Raw genomic sequence first — 12,163 nt, 5'->3', positions numbered from 1 at the left:
GTCCCGTGACTCCTATGAACCTAGAGCTCTAATACCAACATGTCACGACCCCAGTTGCCCTCCGTGAACTGTCGTGACGGCATTAGTCCCTATGACTAGGTAAGCCTAACAAGTGCAGAAATAAAATTGAAACTTGCGGAAATATAAATAAAGGAAAACCAAGAATAACCAAAAAAGGAAGCAATATATAGAAAGCCGCTCGACATATACATCATGACATCTCAAACTTCTACGACACTATCCCAAACCCGAAAACTCACGGGAACACAAGCTAGACGAGATACCGTAAAGTGCTCTAATCTCCAGAATGTCTACATCAACAGTAAGATAGAAAAGGCTAACACTACATGATAGAATAAAGATAGAGACTCCTTGGTCTGCGGACGCGGCAGATGTACCTCGAAGTCTCCAAAAGATCTCCCTGCCTCAATGGTGATATGCCTGGGTAGAGGTACCTGGATCTGCACATGAAAAACATGCGCAGAAAGGGGCATGAGTACACCACAACGGTATTCAGTAAGTGCCAAGCCTAACCTCGGTCGGGTAGTAACGTGGAAGGTCATGGAAACAGAATAAATAAGAAATATAAGTGAGAATATATAGTAAGAATCTAACAATATGATAAGAGTTCAATAACGGAAACAGAATATAAAGGCAAACCACAAGGAAGTACCACTTATAACAAGGATGACAACCGGGGATCTCTCAGTATCCCAGGGATCTCTTAGTACCCCCATATATGCCAGGGATCTCTTAGTAACCCGAGGATCTCTTTTTATCCTCAATGTATGCTAGGGATCTCTTGGTATCCCGAGGATCTCTCGGTATCCTCAATGTATGCTAGGGATCTCTTGGTATTCCGAGGATCTCTTGGTATCCTCAATATATGCTAGGGTTCTCTTGGTATCCCGATGATCTCTTGATATCCTTAATATACGTGCCAGGGATCTCTTGGTATCCCGCACCTCAGCCCAGAACATAAATATATATAGGGGATCTCCCGGGATGCCATCCCGTAGTCTCAAAGTAAAACACACAGGAACAATCAGATCATAAATACGTACAGGGGATCTCCCGGGATGCCGTCCCGTAGTCCCAAAGTAAAATACACAGCAGCAATACAAGAATACCCGATTAAGCTAAATTTCATACCAAGTAAACAGTTAATTCTAGCCCAACATGCTCCACATAATACAATTAAGGCAGTTTAAACAAATAGGCAATTAGGTCAATTAAACATGCTTCTCTAAACTAGCAACAGGCTAAATTCACCAGTAGAATAAAACAGGAAAGAGATCTCAATTTAAATACTTAAGGAAAAACCGGATTTTCAACAATTAGCTCAAGTACGCGCTCGTCACCTCACGTACAAGGCATTTCAATTACCAAATATATCATATTCTAAGGGGAAAGTCCCCCACACAAGGTTAGACAAGCCACTTACCTCGAATCGGCTCAAAAATCAATTCGAAACCACACGTTTGCCACGAGTATTCGACTCCAAATGGCCCAAATCTATTCAATTCAATCACATATTATAAATAACACTTCAAGTAACGGATTCTACAGTTAAATTCTAATCTAATACGCGAAAATATGTAAAATGACCAAAATGCCCCTCGGGCCCACATGGTCAAAACCCGAGGTTCGAACCAAAATCTAATTACCCATTTTCCCACGAACCTAATTATATAATTTGTTTTGAAATCGGACCCCAAATCGAAGTCCAAATCCTCAATTTTTGAAAAACCTAGGTTCTACCCAAAACTCCCAATTCCCCCATGAAAATTCTTGATTTTAAGTTGAAATCATGTTAAAAAATGTTAATAATTGAAGAAAATGAGTTAAAATTAACTTACAATCGATTTGGAAGAAGAGTTGTTCTTGGAAAATCGCCCAAAGGAGTTTGTGTTTTGAAAAGATGTGAAAAATGAGTTTGAAATCGTGCAAGTATAAAGTTGCATGTAGCAGGTATGGGAAATGCGAACAGGGGTTCCCCGACCTCTGCTAAATCTTGGGAATTGCGAAACAATGTTCGCATTTGCAAAACCTTCAGGAAAGCTGGACCTTCGCATTTGCGAACAGAATGTCGCATTTGCGACTGGGGAATTGCGAAGAATGGGTCGCATTTGTGACCCAAGGCTGGACAGGTATTTTCGCAGTTGCGAGCAATGCAGGCCTGAGATATTTTTCGCATTTGAGAAGCAATACTCGCATTTGCGAGCAATGCAGGCCTGGGATATTTTTCGCATTTGCGATACATCCTTCGCATTTGCGAGCCAGGCCTGATCATACCAGCAAAAATTCTGCAATTTTCTAAGTTCCAAATGCACCCCGTGGCCTATCCAAAACTCACCCGAGCCCTCGGGGCTCCAAACCAAATATGCACACAACCTCAAAAATATCTCACGGACTTATTCGTGTAATAAAATCACCAAAATAACCTCAATAACAACGAATTAAGCCTCAAATTCATAGAATTTTCTCAAACTTCTTAAAACATCAACTTTAGCAATTTAGGTCCGAATCACGTCAAATGACATCCGTTTTTCACCAAATTTTACAGAAATGTTTTAAATCATATATAAGACTTGTACTGGGCACCAGAACCAAAATATGGGCCTGATACCATCATGTTCTAATCAAATTTCATTTCAAATTTCTTTAAACAATTTCAGAAAACAATTTTCTTTGAAAATTCATTTCCGGGCTTGGGACCTCGGAATTCGATTCCGGGCATACGCTCAAGTTCCATATTTTCCTACAGACCCTCCGGGACCGTCAAATCACGGGTCCCGGTCCGTTTACCCAAAATGTTGACCGAAGTCAAATTAGCTCATTTTACAGTCAAAATTTACCATTTTTCACAGATTTTCACATCTAGGCTTTCCGGCTACGCACCCGGACTGCGCACACAAATCGAGGTGATGCTAAAAGCGATTTTTAAAGCCTCAGAACACAGAATTTCGTTTTAAAACAAGTGATGACCTTTGGGATCAGCATAAAAAGGCTATGTAAATGGCATTGTAAATACACACCAAAAGGAACTGAAATACTCCTTCTATCTTTGTTTCCTATTTATATTTTACTAAATTGCTTTTATTTTATAACAAATATCCACTTTTAGTTGTGATTGCATTATTAATAGACAACTTGTCTGTATTCCAACTGAAAATCAAGATATAGAATGACAAAAAAGCTCTTGAAAAGACTGGAAATTACAACTTGCTAAGGTCGAGTCACAAGTGTCTCCTTAAATAAAAAAGATGATGTGGCCCGAGAGCGAGGGTCCGTATACAACTCATTCACTATAACTAATCTAACATTTTCAGAAAAAGAAGTGCATAAAATTAGTGAATGGACAGCTAACAGGTTTAGATTACGTGCCCTATATGTTTGTATTTTTGATAGACATTTTTTTTATAACATTAATGTACAAGCCAGCAAAGACATCACTTGATATTTTTTCCTTTGATGGGTTGAACTTGAAACCATAGTTCTCAACCTAACTTCGTTGAAATGAATTGAATCCGTATTAAAACTGAAAAAATTTTATGAGTCAAAATAAAATTATATTTATACAATGATGTACTATCAAACCATTCTATAGCAACTTTGTTTGTTTCAAATATTTTTTGATGTTGTAGCGAAATGTTGTTATAGAGAACATATATTATAACATAACACAAGAATTTGTTTCAAAAAAGCTCGACTTTTATAGTGAAGTATTATTATATTGGGATGCTGTTATAAAAAGGTCTAACTGTACGAATTTGACGAAGTCAATATTCAAAGACTAGCATCCATATTGAACTTTCTAAACGAGCCTTCAAACGTATAGCGCATAGTTCGATGACACTGCGATAGTTGCACTCATTCCGACGCGAATTCATAATTTAAAATTTTGTATTCAAATTCATAAAATTCAATGGTTTAAAAAACAAACATGGTACAATTGCTTAACGGTTTTTGAAAAGGGTCAAGGTGATCTAATAAGTAAATTACTTGAAAAGTGTCACCGTACTTTCTATGTCATCCTTCAACATAAACATAAATAGCACTAGCATAAGTATAATCAACTCACGTGTAATAGAAACTTTAGGTATTTTGTAAAATACAATTACTTTCCTTATTTTTATTTATTTTTAAAATATTTATTTATTAAGCTTAGGGCAGTTTTATGAATATTATTATATTATAGGTTATGACAATGATATTTGAAATATGACAACATAATATTCTCCTTGTGTTGATAGAATGACCACATTGTGATGCTGCAATTGCTTTACATGGACATATAAAAGAAGGCCAAACATATGTTATAAAGTGTATTCTCATTTATATGGTCATTATCAATGAACAATGGTGCACCCTAGAGGAGTGAACATGGGAACACATGTGCATTTTGGTATTTTTGTTTTGGCTAAAATCTTAATGCACTTGTGTTCTCAGGTCACCCCTTTGGGGTCACCTTGCTAATTTTTTAATTTTTACCTTATATTTTTTTTCTTCTTAAGCCGGGGAGTTGTCGGAAGTCACTCTATTTACACAAGATAAGGATAAGATCTGCATACACATTATCCTCCCCAGACCCCACTTATGAGATTATACTGAGTTTGTTATTCTTGTCGAATTTTTCTTTTTTAAATTTGTTCCTCAATCATCATTCGCTATTTATATATTTGTGAGATTTCCATTCTTTTTGCACCATCTCGTCTTTGAGTGCACCTTGATTACGGTATTGTCATCTCACTACTAAAATTTTGTAAGGTTTACTAACTTATCCTTCTTTTTTTTTTTCATTCAGCTACATTGGATCCCCAATTAATTTAAATTCGCAGCACACAAGATCCATTAAAGAAGAAGTTCTAAAGTTCGTAACACTCGAACTCAAGATCTCTAGTTAAAAATAAAGAGATTTTATCTATCCCACCATAATTCTTGATTTAAATGTCATCGGATCGGAATCTTTTTTCATCAGAAGTTCATCCAAAGAGCTGGATTCCAACTGCAGCTAATAGCTTGTTTAATTTCCGATGGCCTTTCGGCCGATTTTTTGGCTGAAATTTCCGGAAAATCCAGCAGTGTGTTGCATTATTTATTTGAGAATGATGTATCATAGCAAAATATCTTTTTATTCCTAATTCTGTGGCCAATGTTCGTTCTGATTTATCCTATAAATCCTTATTTATAATATATTTCGAATTTAGAAGGTGCAATTATAGTTTAGAGAGACTTCAACAGGGGCGTGATTACCTTCAAAAGATGGGATGCATAGACGGAAATGAAAAAAAAAAAAATTAGTAGTGAGCATCCCCTTCTTTAGAGGATTTTATGCGTCGAAACTTCAATATGATTGTCAAATTAAAACTAATAAAAAATAGAGGCGTGATCTTTAGGGTTCACTTTTTTAACGATGGAACGCAAAAAAAGAAAAGAATAAAGAACCATATATTATCCTCATTTGAACACGTCAAGGGAGGTCCCATTATTGTTCGGTTGCTCAGAAAAATTGGAAACTTATTCGTGAAAAAAAGTAGTTTTGAAAATTAAATTGATAAAAATATATGTTGAGTTCTTTTCGTGAATATCAATTGTTATAACTCCATATAACAATTATCAACAATACATCATCTTTTAAAATATGTTTTTAGAACGTTTCCAATAAAAGCTTCACTAAATATATTTATACAGAAACTGCAGACGCTAATATAATCCTTTGAGTCCAATATATTATCTTAATTAATGATTGATCACATCGTCCAATATCAACTCTTCCTATACCATCGAGTGATGTGGCGCAGTGGATGAGGCTGCTCCTCCCTTAACCAGATGTCTCGAGTTCGAGCTCTGGGTATGGAAAAATCCTTAGTAGGAAGTGTAGACAATAATTTTGCGTCGAGAAAATAAAATCAAGACCGATAATATCGCAACAATCGTAGTATTTTATTTCAAATATTTGAGTGTTACAATCTCTATGATTCCTCTGATTCTACTTTTCAATAGTAAATAAATTCAAGAGCCTTTGAACTTGATCTTGAATCTATGTTTGTTGCCACGAACGATGATTTTGTTCTTGAGCTTGAGTTTGATTGCTTGGACTTGAACTTGATTTGGTCTTCGTTCTTGAGATTGAACTTGATTTGTTCTTCGTTCTTGAGCTTGAACTTAATTTGTTCTTCGTTCTTCGTTCTTGAGCTTGAACTTGATTTGTTCTTCGTTCTTGAGCTTGAACTTGATTTCTTGAAATTGAACTTGAAGCTTGAAACTTGTGGAGGAATTTTCAGCGTTTGATCCACGAGCTCTTTCTTGCTTCTTGTTATAACTTCTGGTCCCCTTTCTGAGTTATGAAGACCCCTATTTATAGTTGTGCGAGGGAAGAGTTATGATAAGAACAAACTCTTTCCGACCAATCAAATTGAAGTGTGACATGGCCGCATTTGATTGGCCAGAACATGTCACTTGCACACGTGGCGCGATTTCATTGGCCTTTTAGCGTGACTGGACATGCCTTGTCATTTTGACACGTGGCATGGTCCTATTGGCTCTTCCGCTTGACTTGGCGCGCCACGTCATGTGACACGTGGCACCAAACTAGGCCTCTAGGAAGATGACATCTTGGGCTTAATGAAGTGGGCTCATCACTTTAGCCCAATTAAATGGGCTAGTCCAATGGATTAAGACTTATTTATTTAATCCATATATATTGGACTTATATAATTAATCCAATTATATTAGCCCGTCATATTTAGTTGGACTAACATATTTAATATTTAGTCCAAATTATTTTATTGAATTTAAATCCAATAAATTTTGTATTCTTACAAATGCCCCCTACTTCAAGACTTGTCAAAGTTTTTAACCTTTTGAAGAGTAGGCTTGAAGTAATTGTATTTGTATTTGTATATTCGATCATACGAAATATTAAAGTTATTGAACTTTAAATTTCAAATTCACTGTCCTGCGACTTAATCACGCAAAGCATAGAAGCTATTGAATTGTAAATCCCAGAGTCATAGTTTTCTAGTTTAAAAAAAACTCCAAAATTGGTTAGCTCTTTCCATGTACACTTCAAACAATTCCAATTCATTTAATATGTGACATTGCATGGCTTACGTAACTTTTTAATTACAACCATCTTTCCCTAACTCAAATGGAAGTAGAAGACTTCTGTCGTCTTTCCTCTGCAATTTGGATTAGGATACCCAATTGTCCTTGAATTCTAATAATTAGTAGTCCCATACCGTAACTAGTCCTCTAATAGCCACGTTATTGCACCTATAAATACATCATACCTTCCATTCAGCGACATCAATTGTACTGTTTGCAGTCTACTTTTGGCGGCTCAGGAAGCATTGACGCAAGGTAATTTCTTTTTTTTTTCTCGTGCTTTTTTTTTTGTTGTCTTTTTTCCCCCCCTTTTTTTGTAGGTCAAGTGAGAAAGATATGTTTTTGTTCAACAAGATGATCCACGCATGAAGAAGATAATCTTGGGGTGTGAGGGGATGAGTATTCATCCTTGCCCGATTCTTGGAGAGATTACTCTCAATGTGGCCCAATTCTTGGAGAGATTACTCTCAAACTTGGAGAGATTACTCTCAATGTGACCCGATTCTTGGAGAGATTACTCTCAAAATGGCCCGATTCTTGGAGAGATTTCTCTCAAAATGGCCTGATTCTTGGAGAGATTACTCTCAAAATGGCCCGATTCTTGGAGAGATTACTCTCAAAATGACCCGATTCTTGGAGAGATTACTCTCAATGTGACCCAATTCTTGGAGAGATTACTCTCAAAATGGCCCAATTTTTGGAGAGATTACTCTCAAAATGGCCCGACTACCGGAGAGATTACTCTTAATGTAGCCCAAACTATCGGCGAGGGCAACTTAAGGTGCAAGGGACTCATATGTCCACCTTAAGATTGGAAAGTTATAGTTCCTTTTAAGGACAAACCCAAGAAGAGGCCAACTTAAGGTGCAAAGGGACTTATATGTCCACCTTAAGATTGGAAAGTTATAAAGTTTCAATTTGAAGACGACATTTACTTGAACACTTGAAAAACTTTGAAGATTTGGCGGACTTTGCAGACTTCAACTCGAAGATTCAGAGGTCTTAAACAATTCAACTTTAAGATCGGCAAATTTGAAGACTTCAACTTGAAGACTTCAACTTTGAGACTTGGAGGGCCTAAATATTTCAACTTGAAGATCGGCGAATTTGAAGACTTCAACTTGAAGATCGGCGAATTTGAAGACTTCAACTTGAAGACCGACGGAGTTGAAGACTTCAACTTGGGGACTTTAACTTGAGTACCGACAGACTTGAAGATATCAATTTACCATGGAGGGTTGCCCCTTTTAAATCAAATGAGATCAAAGTTCCACAAGAGGATGGCATTTCAGCTTGATTTTGCATTCCTCCATACTTTACTCGGACAACAATTGGGGCAATATGTATCTTTTGAACTTATGCGACTGAACTTAGAATGAAACTTTAAGCTGCCTACGTACCTCGGTGAAGAGGATCAAGTCATACTGTAGTTCAGACTGGGTAGATTTTTTTTTCACGTCCTAACTTTTGCCTAGGCCGCCTCTTTCGAGATTTTTAACCTAGCGGACTTTTTTTTTGGGCCGTACACAGTTTATACTCTTGCGGGCCAAGAGTGTAGCAACATGCAGTTTAGGCTCGTACGTCAAGGAGCGTCATGACTTGCAGTTTAGGCTCATACGTCGAGGAGCGTCATGACTTGCAACTTCATGGATAATACTTCTTCAAAAACTTGTCATTGATAGGGCCGATTCTCATACCATCTGCATCAACCAGCTTGTAAGCCCCACTTGAATAAGCTTCTTGTACGACATATGGCCCATCCCATTTTGAAGTGAACTTCCCTACAGGTTTATGGGAAGTAATTATGGGTCTTCGTACGGCAAGGACTTGATCTCCTACTTGAAAGGATCTCGGACGAACTCTTTTGTTGAAGGCGCGGGACAATCGAGCTTAATAACATTCAAGACTCTGTTGAGCTTCCAATCTCTTTTCATCAAGAGCTTCCAACTTTGCTAATCTAAGTCGAGCATTTTCTTTATCAGTGATCCCTTCTTGAATAGCTAGTCGTAACGAAGGTATTTGACGCTCAAGTGGCAAAACAGCTTTGACTCCATAAACGAGTGAATAAGGAGTCGCCTGTGTTGGCGTGCGATGAGTCATTCTATATGCCCATAGAGCTTCTTCCATACGGTCATTCCAATCTCGTTTGGATTTGGAGACAACTTTCTTTAACAAGTTGCATAGGGTCTTGTTGAATGCCTCGGCTAGACCATTGGCGGCAATATTGTACATCGAAGCGTTACGTTGCTTAAAGCCAAAAAGATCACAAATCTTGTTCATCAACCTATTATCGAATGGCTTTCCATTATCCGTTATTATGTAACGAGGAATGCCAAAGCGATAAATAATGTTTACTCGGATGAAACTTGCAACATTTTCCTTTTTTACTTCCTTAAGAGCAACAGCTTCAGCCCATTTTGAGAAGTAGTCAGTTGCAGCCAAGATGTATAGATGCCCACCAGAGGACTTTGGTAGTGGTCCAACAACATCCAATCCCCAAGCGTCAAATGGCCAGGATGCAACAATCGGGTGCATCACTTCAGGAGGTTGATGAATAAAATTCGCATGGAATTGACAAGCCTTGCATCTTCGAGCGTAGTCCAAGCAATCTTTTACCATCGTTGGCCAATAATATCCCATCCTTTTTATATGGAAGTGGAGCTTTGGTCCGGACTGGTGTGACCCACATACCCCAGAATGTGCCTCTTGCAAAGTTTGGAGAGCTTCTTCTTCTCCTAGGCATCACAAGAGTACTCCCTCGAACGACCTTCTATATAGAGTATCCTTATAGTAAAGGAAGTGAAGTTCACGACGACGGATTTCAGTCCTCCTCCTCGGATTTTCTGGAAGTATCCCATAACATAAGTAGTCGATGATAGGTTGTCGCCACTCTTCTTTCTCAACTTCAGAAACAACAACAAGATGCTTGAGTTCGTTTTCTTCACATTCGACCTCATTTGGCGGCGGTACTACCCATTTTTGGCAGACGGTAACTTGCCCTTGGTCAGGCAGGGTTAATGATGAAGCTAGAGCAGCTAAAGCATCAACTTTCTTATTTTCTTTCCTTGGTACATACTGAATAGTCACATCGCTGAGCCACTCCATCAACTTTTTTGCGTAATCGTGATATGGGCGTAGTTTAGGCTTCTTGACCTCGTAACTACCCAAAAGCTGATTGAGAACTAACTGGGAGTCACCAAAGACTTGCAATTGCAATTGCTTCATATCAACGGCCATTTCAAGCCCAACTATTAATGCTTGATATTCAACAACATTGTTGGAACAGAGTTGTGTCAAGGCGAAGGAGTAGGCAAGACTTCACCTTGAGGAGTGACAAATACTATGCCAGCCCCGGCTCCCCCATGATGCGCAGCACCATCAAAGTACATCTTCTATGGAGGTTGAACTTCAACGGCCATTGTGTCCTCATCAGGTAATTCATCAGTTAGCTCCCAGTCATCAGGTATCAGATGATCTGCCAAGAAGTCTGCCAATGCTTGTCCTTTTACAGCCTTTTGAGGGATGTACAAAATCTCGAATTGTTGAAATTGGAGGTACCATCTCTCTAGTCGATCACTAAGAACAGGTTTTGACATCACGAACTTGATGGGGTTTGCTTTAGAAACAAGACGGACAACATGAGCTTGAAAGTAGTGCTTCAACTTTTGAATTGAGAAGACTAGCGCCAAACACAACTTTTCAATTGGCGAATAATTCAACTCGTTAGGTGTCATCATCCTGCTCAAGTAGTAAAGAGAGTTTTCTTTCCCCTCACTATTTTCTTGGGCCAACAGTGCTCCAACAGACCTTTCCTACACCGCAATGTATAGTATCAACGACTTTCCAGGTATAGCAGTTGCTAAAACCGGAGGCTTCATCAAGTAGGTTTTGATACTTTCGAAGGCATTGCTACAAGCTTGGTCCCACTTGAAAGGAACGCCTTTCTTCATAAGGCGACTAAACGGTTGGCACCTCCCAGCCAGGTTTGATATGAATCTTCTAAGGTATGCTATCTTTCCTTGCAGACTTTTCAATTCATGGATATCTCGAGGCTCAGGCATTTTCAAAATGGCATCCACTTTGGCTTGATCAATTTCGATCCCTCGATGTCGGACAATGAAACCAAGGAACTTTCCAGAAGTAACTCCAGAGGCACATTTCAACGGATTCATCCTAAGTTGGTACCTCCGGAGCCGGAGCAATTCAAATACCATCCTCAAGTCTTTCATGTGGTCGCCCTTCTCTCTTGATTTCACCACCAAGTCGTCAACATAGCATTTGACATTCTTGTGGAGAATATTGTCAAAAATATTCTGCATAGCCCTTTGGTAAGTAGCACCAGCATTCTTCAAGCCAAAAGGCATTACCTTGTAGCAATAAATACCCTTGGGGGTGTCAAACGCAGTAAGCTCTTCATCTTTTGGTGCCATGCGAATTTGGTTATAGCCCGACGAACCGTCCATGAAAGACATTGCCTCATAACCAGTAGTAGCATCGATCATCAGCTCTGGAATAGGAAGTGGGAATTCATCTTTGGGACATGCATTATTGAGGTCCCTAAAGTCGACGCATACTCGAATCTGGCCATTCTTCTTCCTTACAGGAAAAATACTTGAAACCCATTTTGGGTATTTAACTTCCCGAATAAATCCAGCTTCAATGAGCTTGTTAACTTCAGTTTCAATCAGGGGAACCAAGTCCGGCCTAAAACGCCTTTGAGCTTGTTTAACAGGGCGAGCACCATTTTTGACTACAAGGTGATGGACTGCTACTTTCGGGTCCAAGCCAGGCATCTCTTTGTAACTCCAAGCAAAGACATCTTTGAATTCTTTGAGTAACTCAATATAAGTGTTCTCTTCGTCAGCTTCTAGTAAAACACTTAGGTAGGTGGGTCTTGGTTCCTCATCGGTGCCAAGGTTAACTTCTTTTAAGGCATCAACTATCGTCTTCACTCCTTCTTCAAGTTCAGGTAGAGCATCTTTCGCATCTTCATCTTCTTGAGGGTCCCCATCATTGAAGGATATGTGATAACACGGCGAAACATCCTCCAATT

General features: G+C 38.7%; 1 long non-coding RNA gene across 1 annotated transcript; it reads left to right on the top strand.

Moving 5' to 3' along the window:
- The first annotated feature begins 4,351 nt into the window (after positions 1–4,351).
- On the top strand, positions 4,352–5,219 carry LOC104238626 (uncharacterized). The gene is made up of 2 exons (XR_713929.1): positions 4,352–4,614; positions 4,808–5,219. It is a non-coding gene; the product is annotated as an uncharacterized lncRNA (long non-coding RNA).
- Positions 5,220–12,163: the final 6,944 nt, after the last annotated feature.

Source organism: Nicotiana sylvestris, chromosome 10 (genome assembly GCF_000393655.2).
Source record: "Nicotiana sylvestris chromosome 10, ASM39365v2, whole genome shotgun sequence".
NCBI classification, from domain to species: Eukaryota; Viridiplantae; Streptophyta; class Magnoliopsida; order Solanales; family Solanaceae; genus Nicotiana; species Nicotiana sylvestris.
Note: the sequence above shows the minus strand (reverse complement) of the source record. Positions and strands in the feature narration are given on the sequence as shown.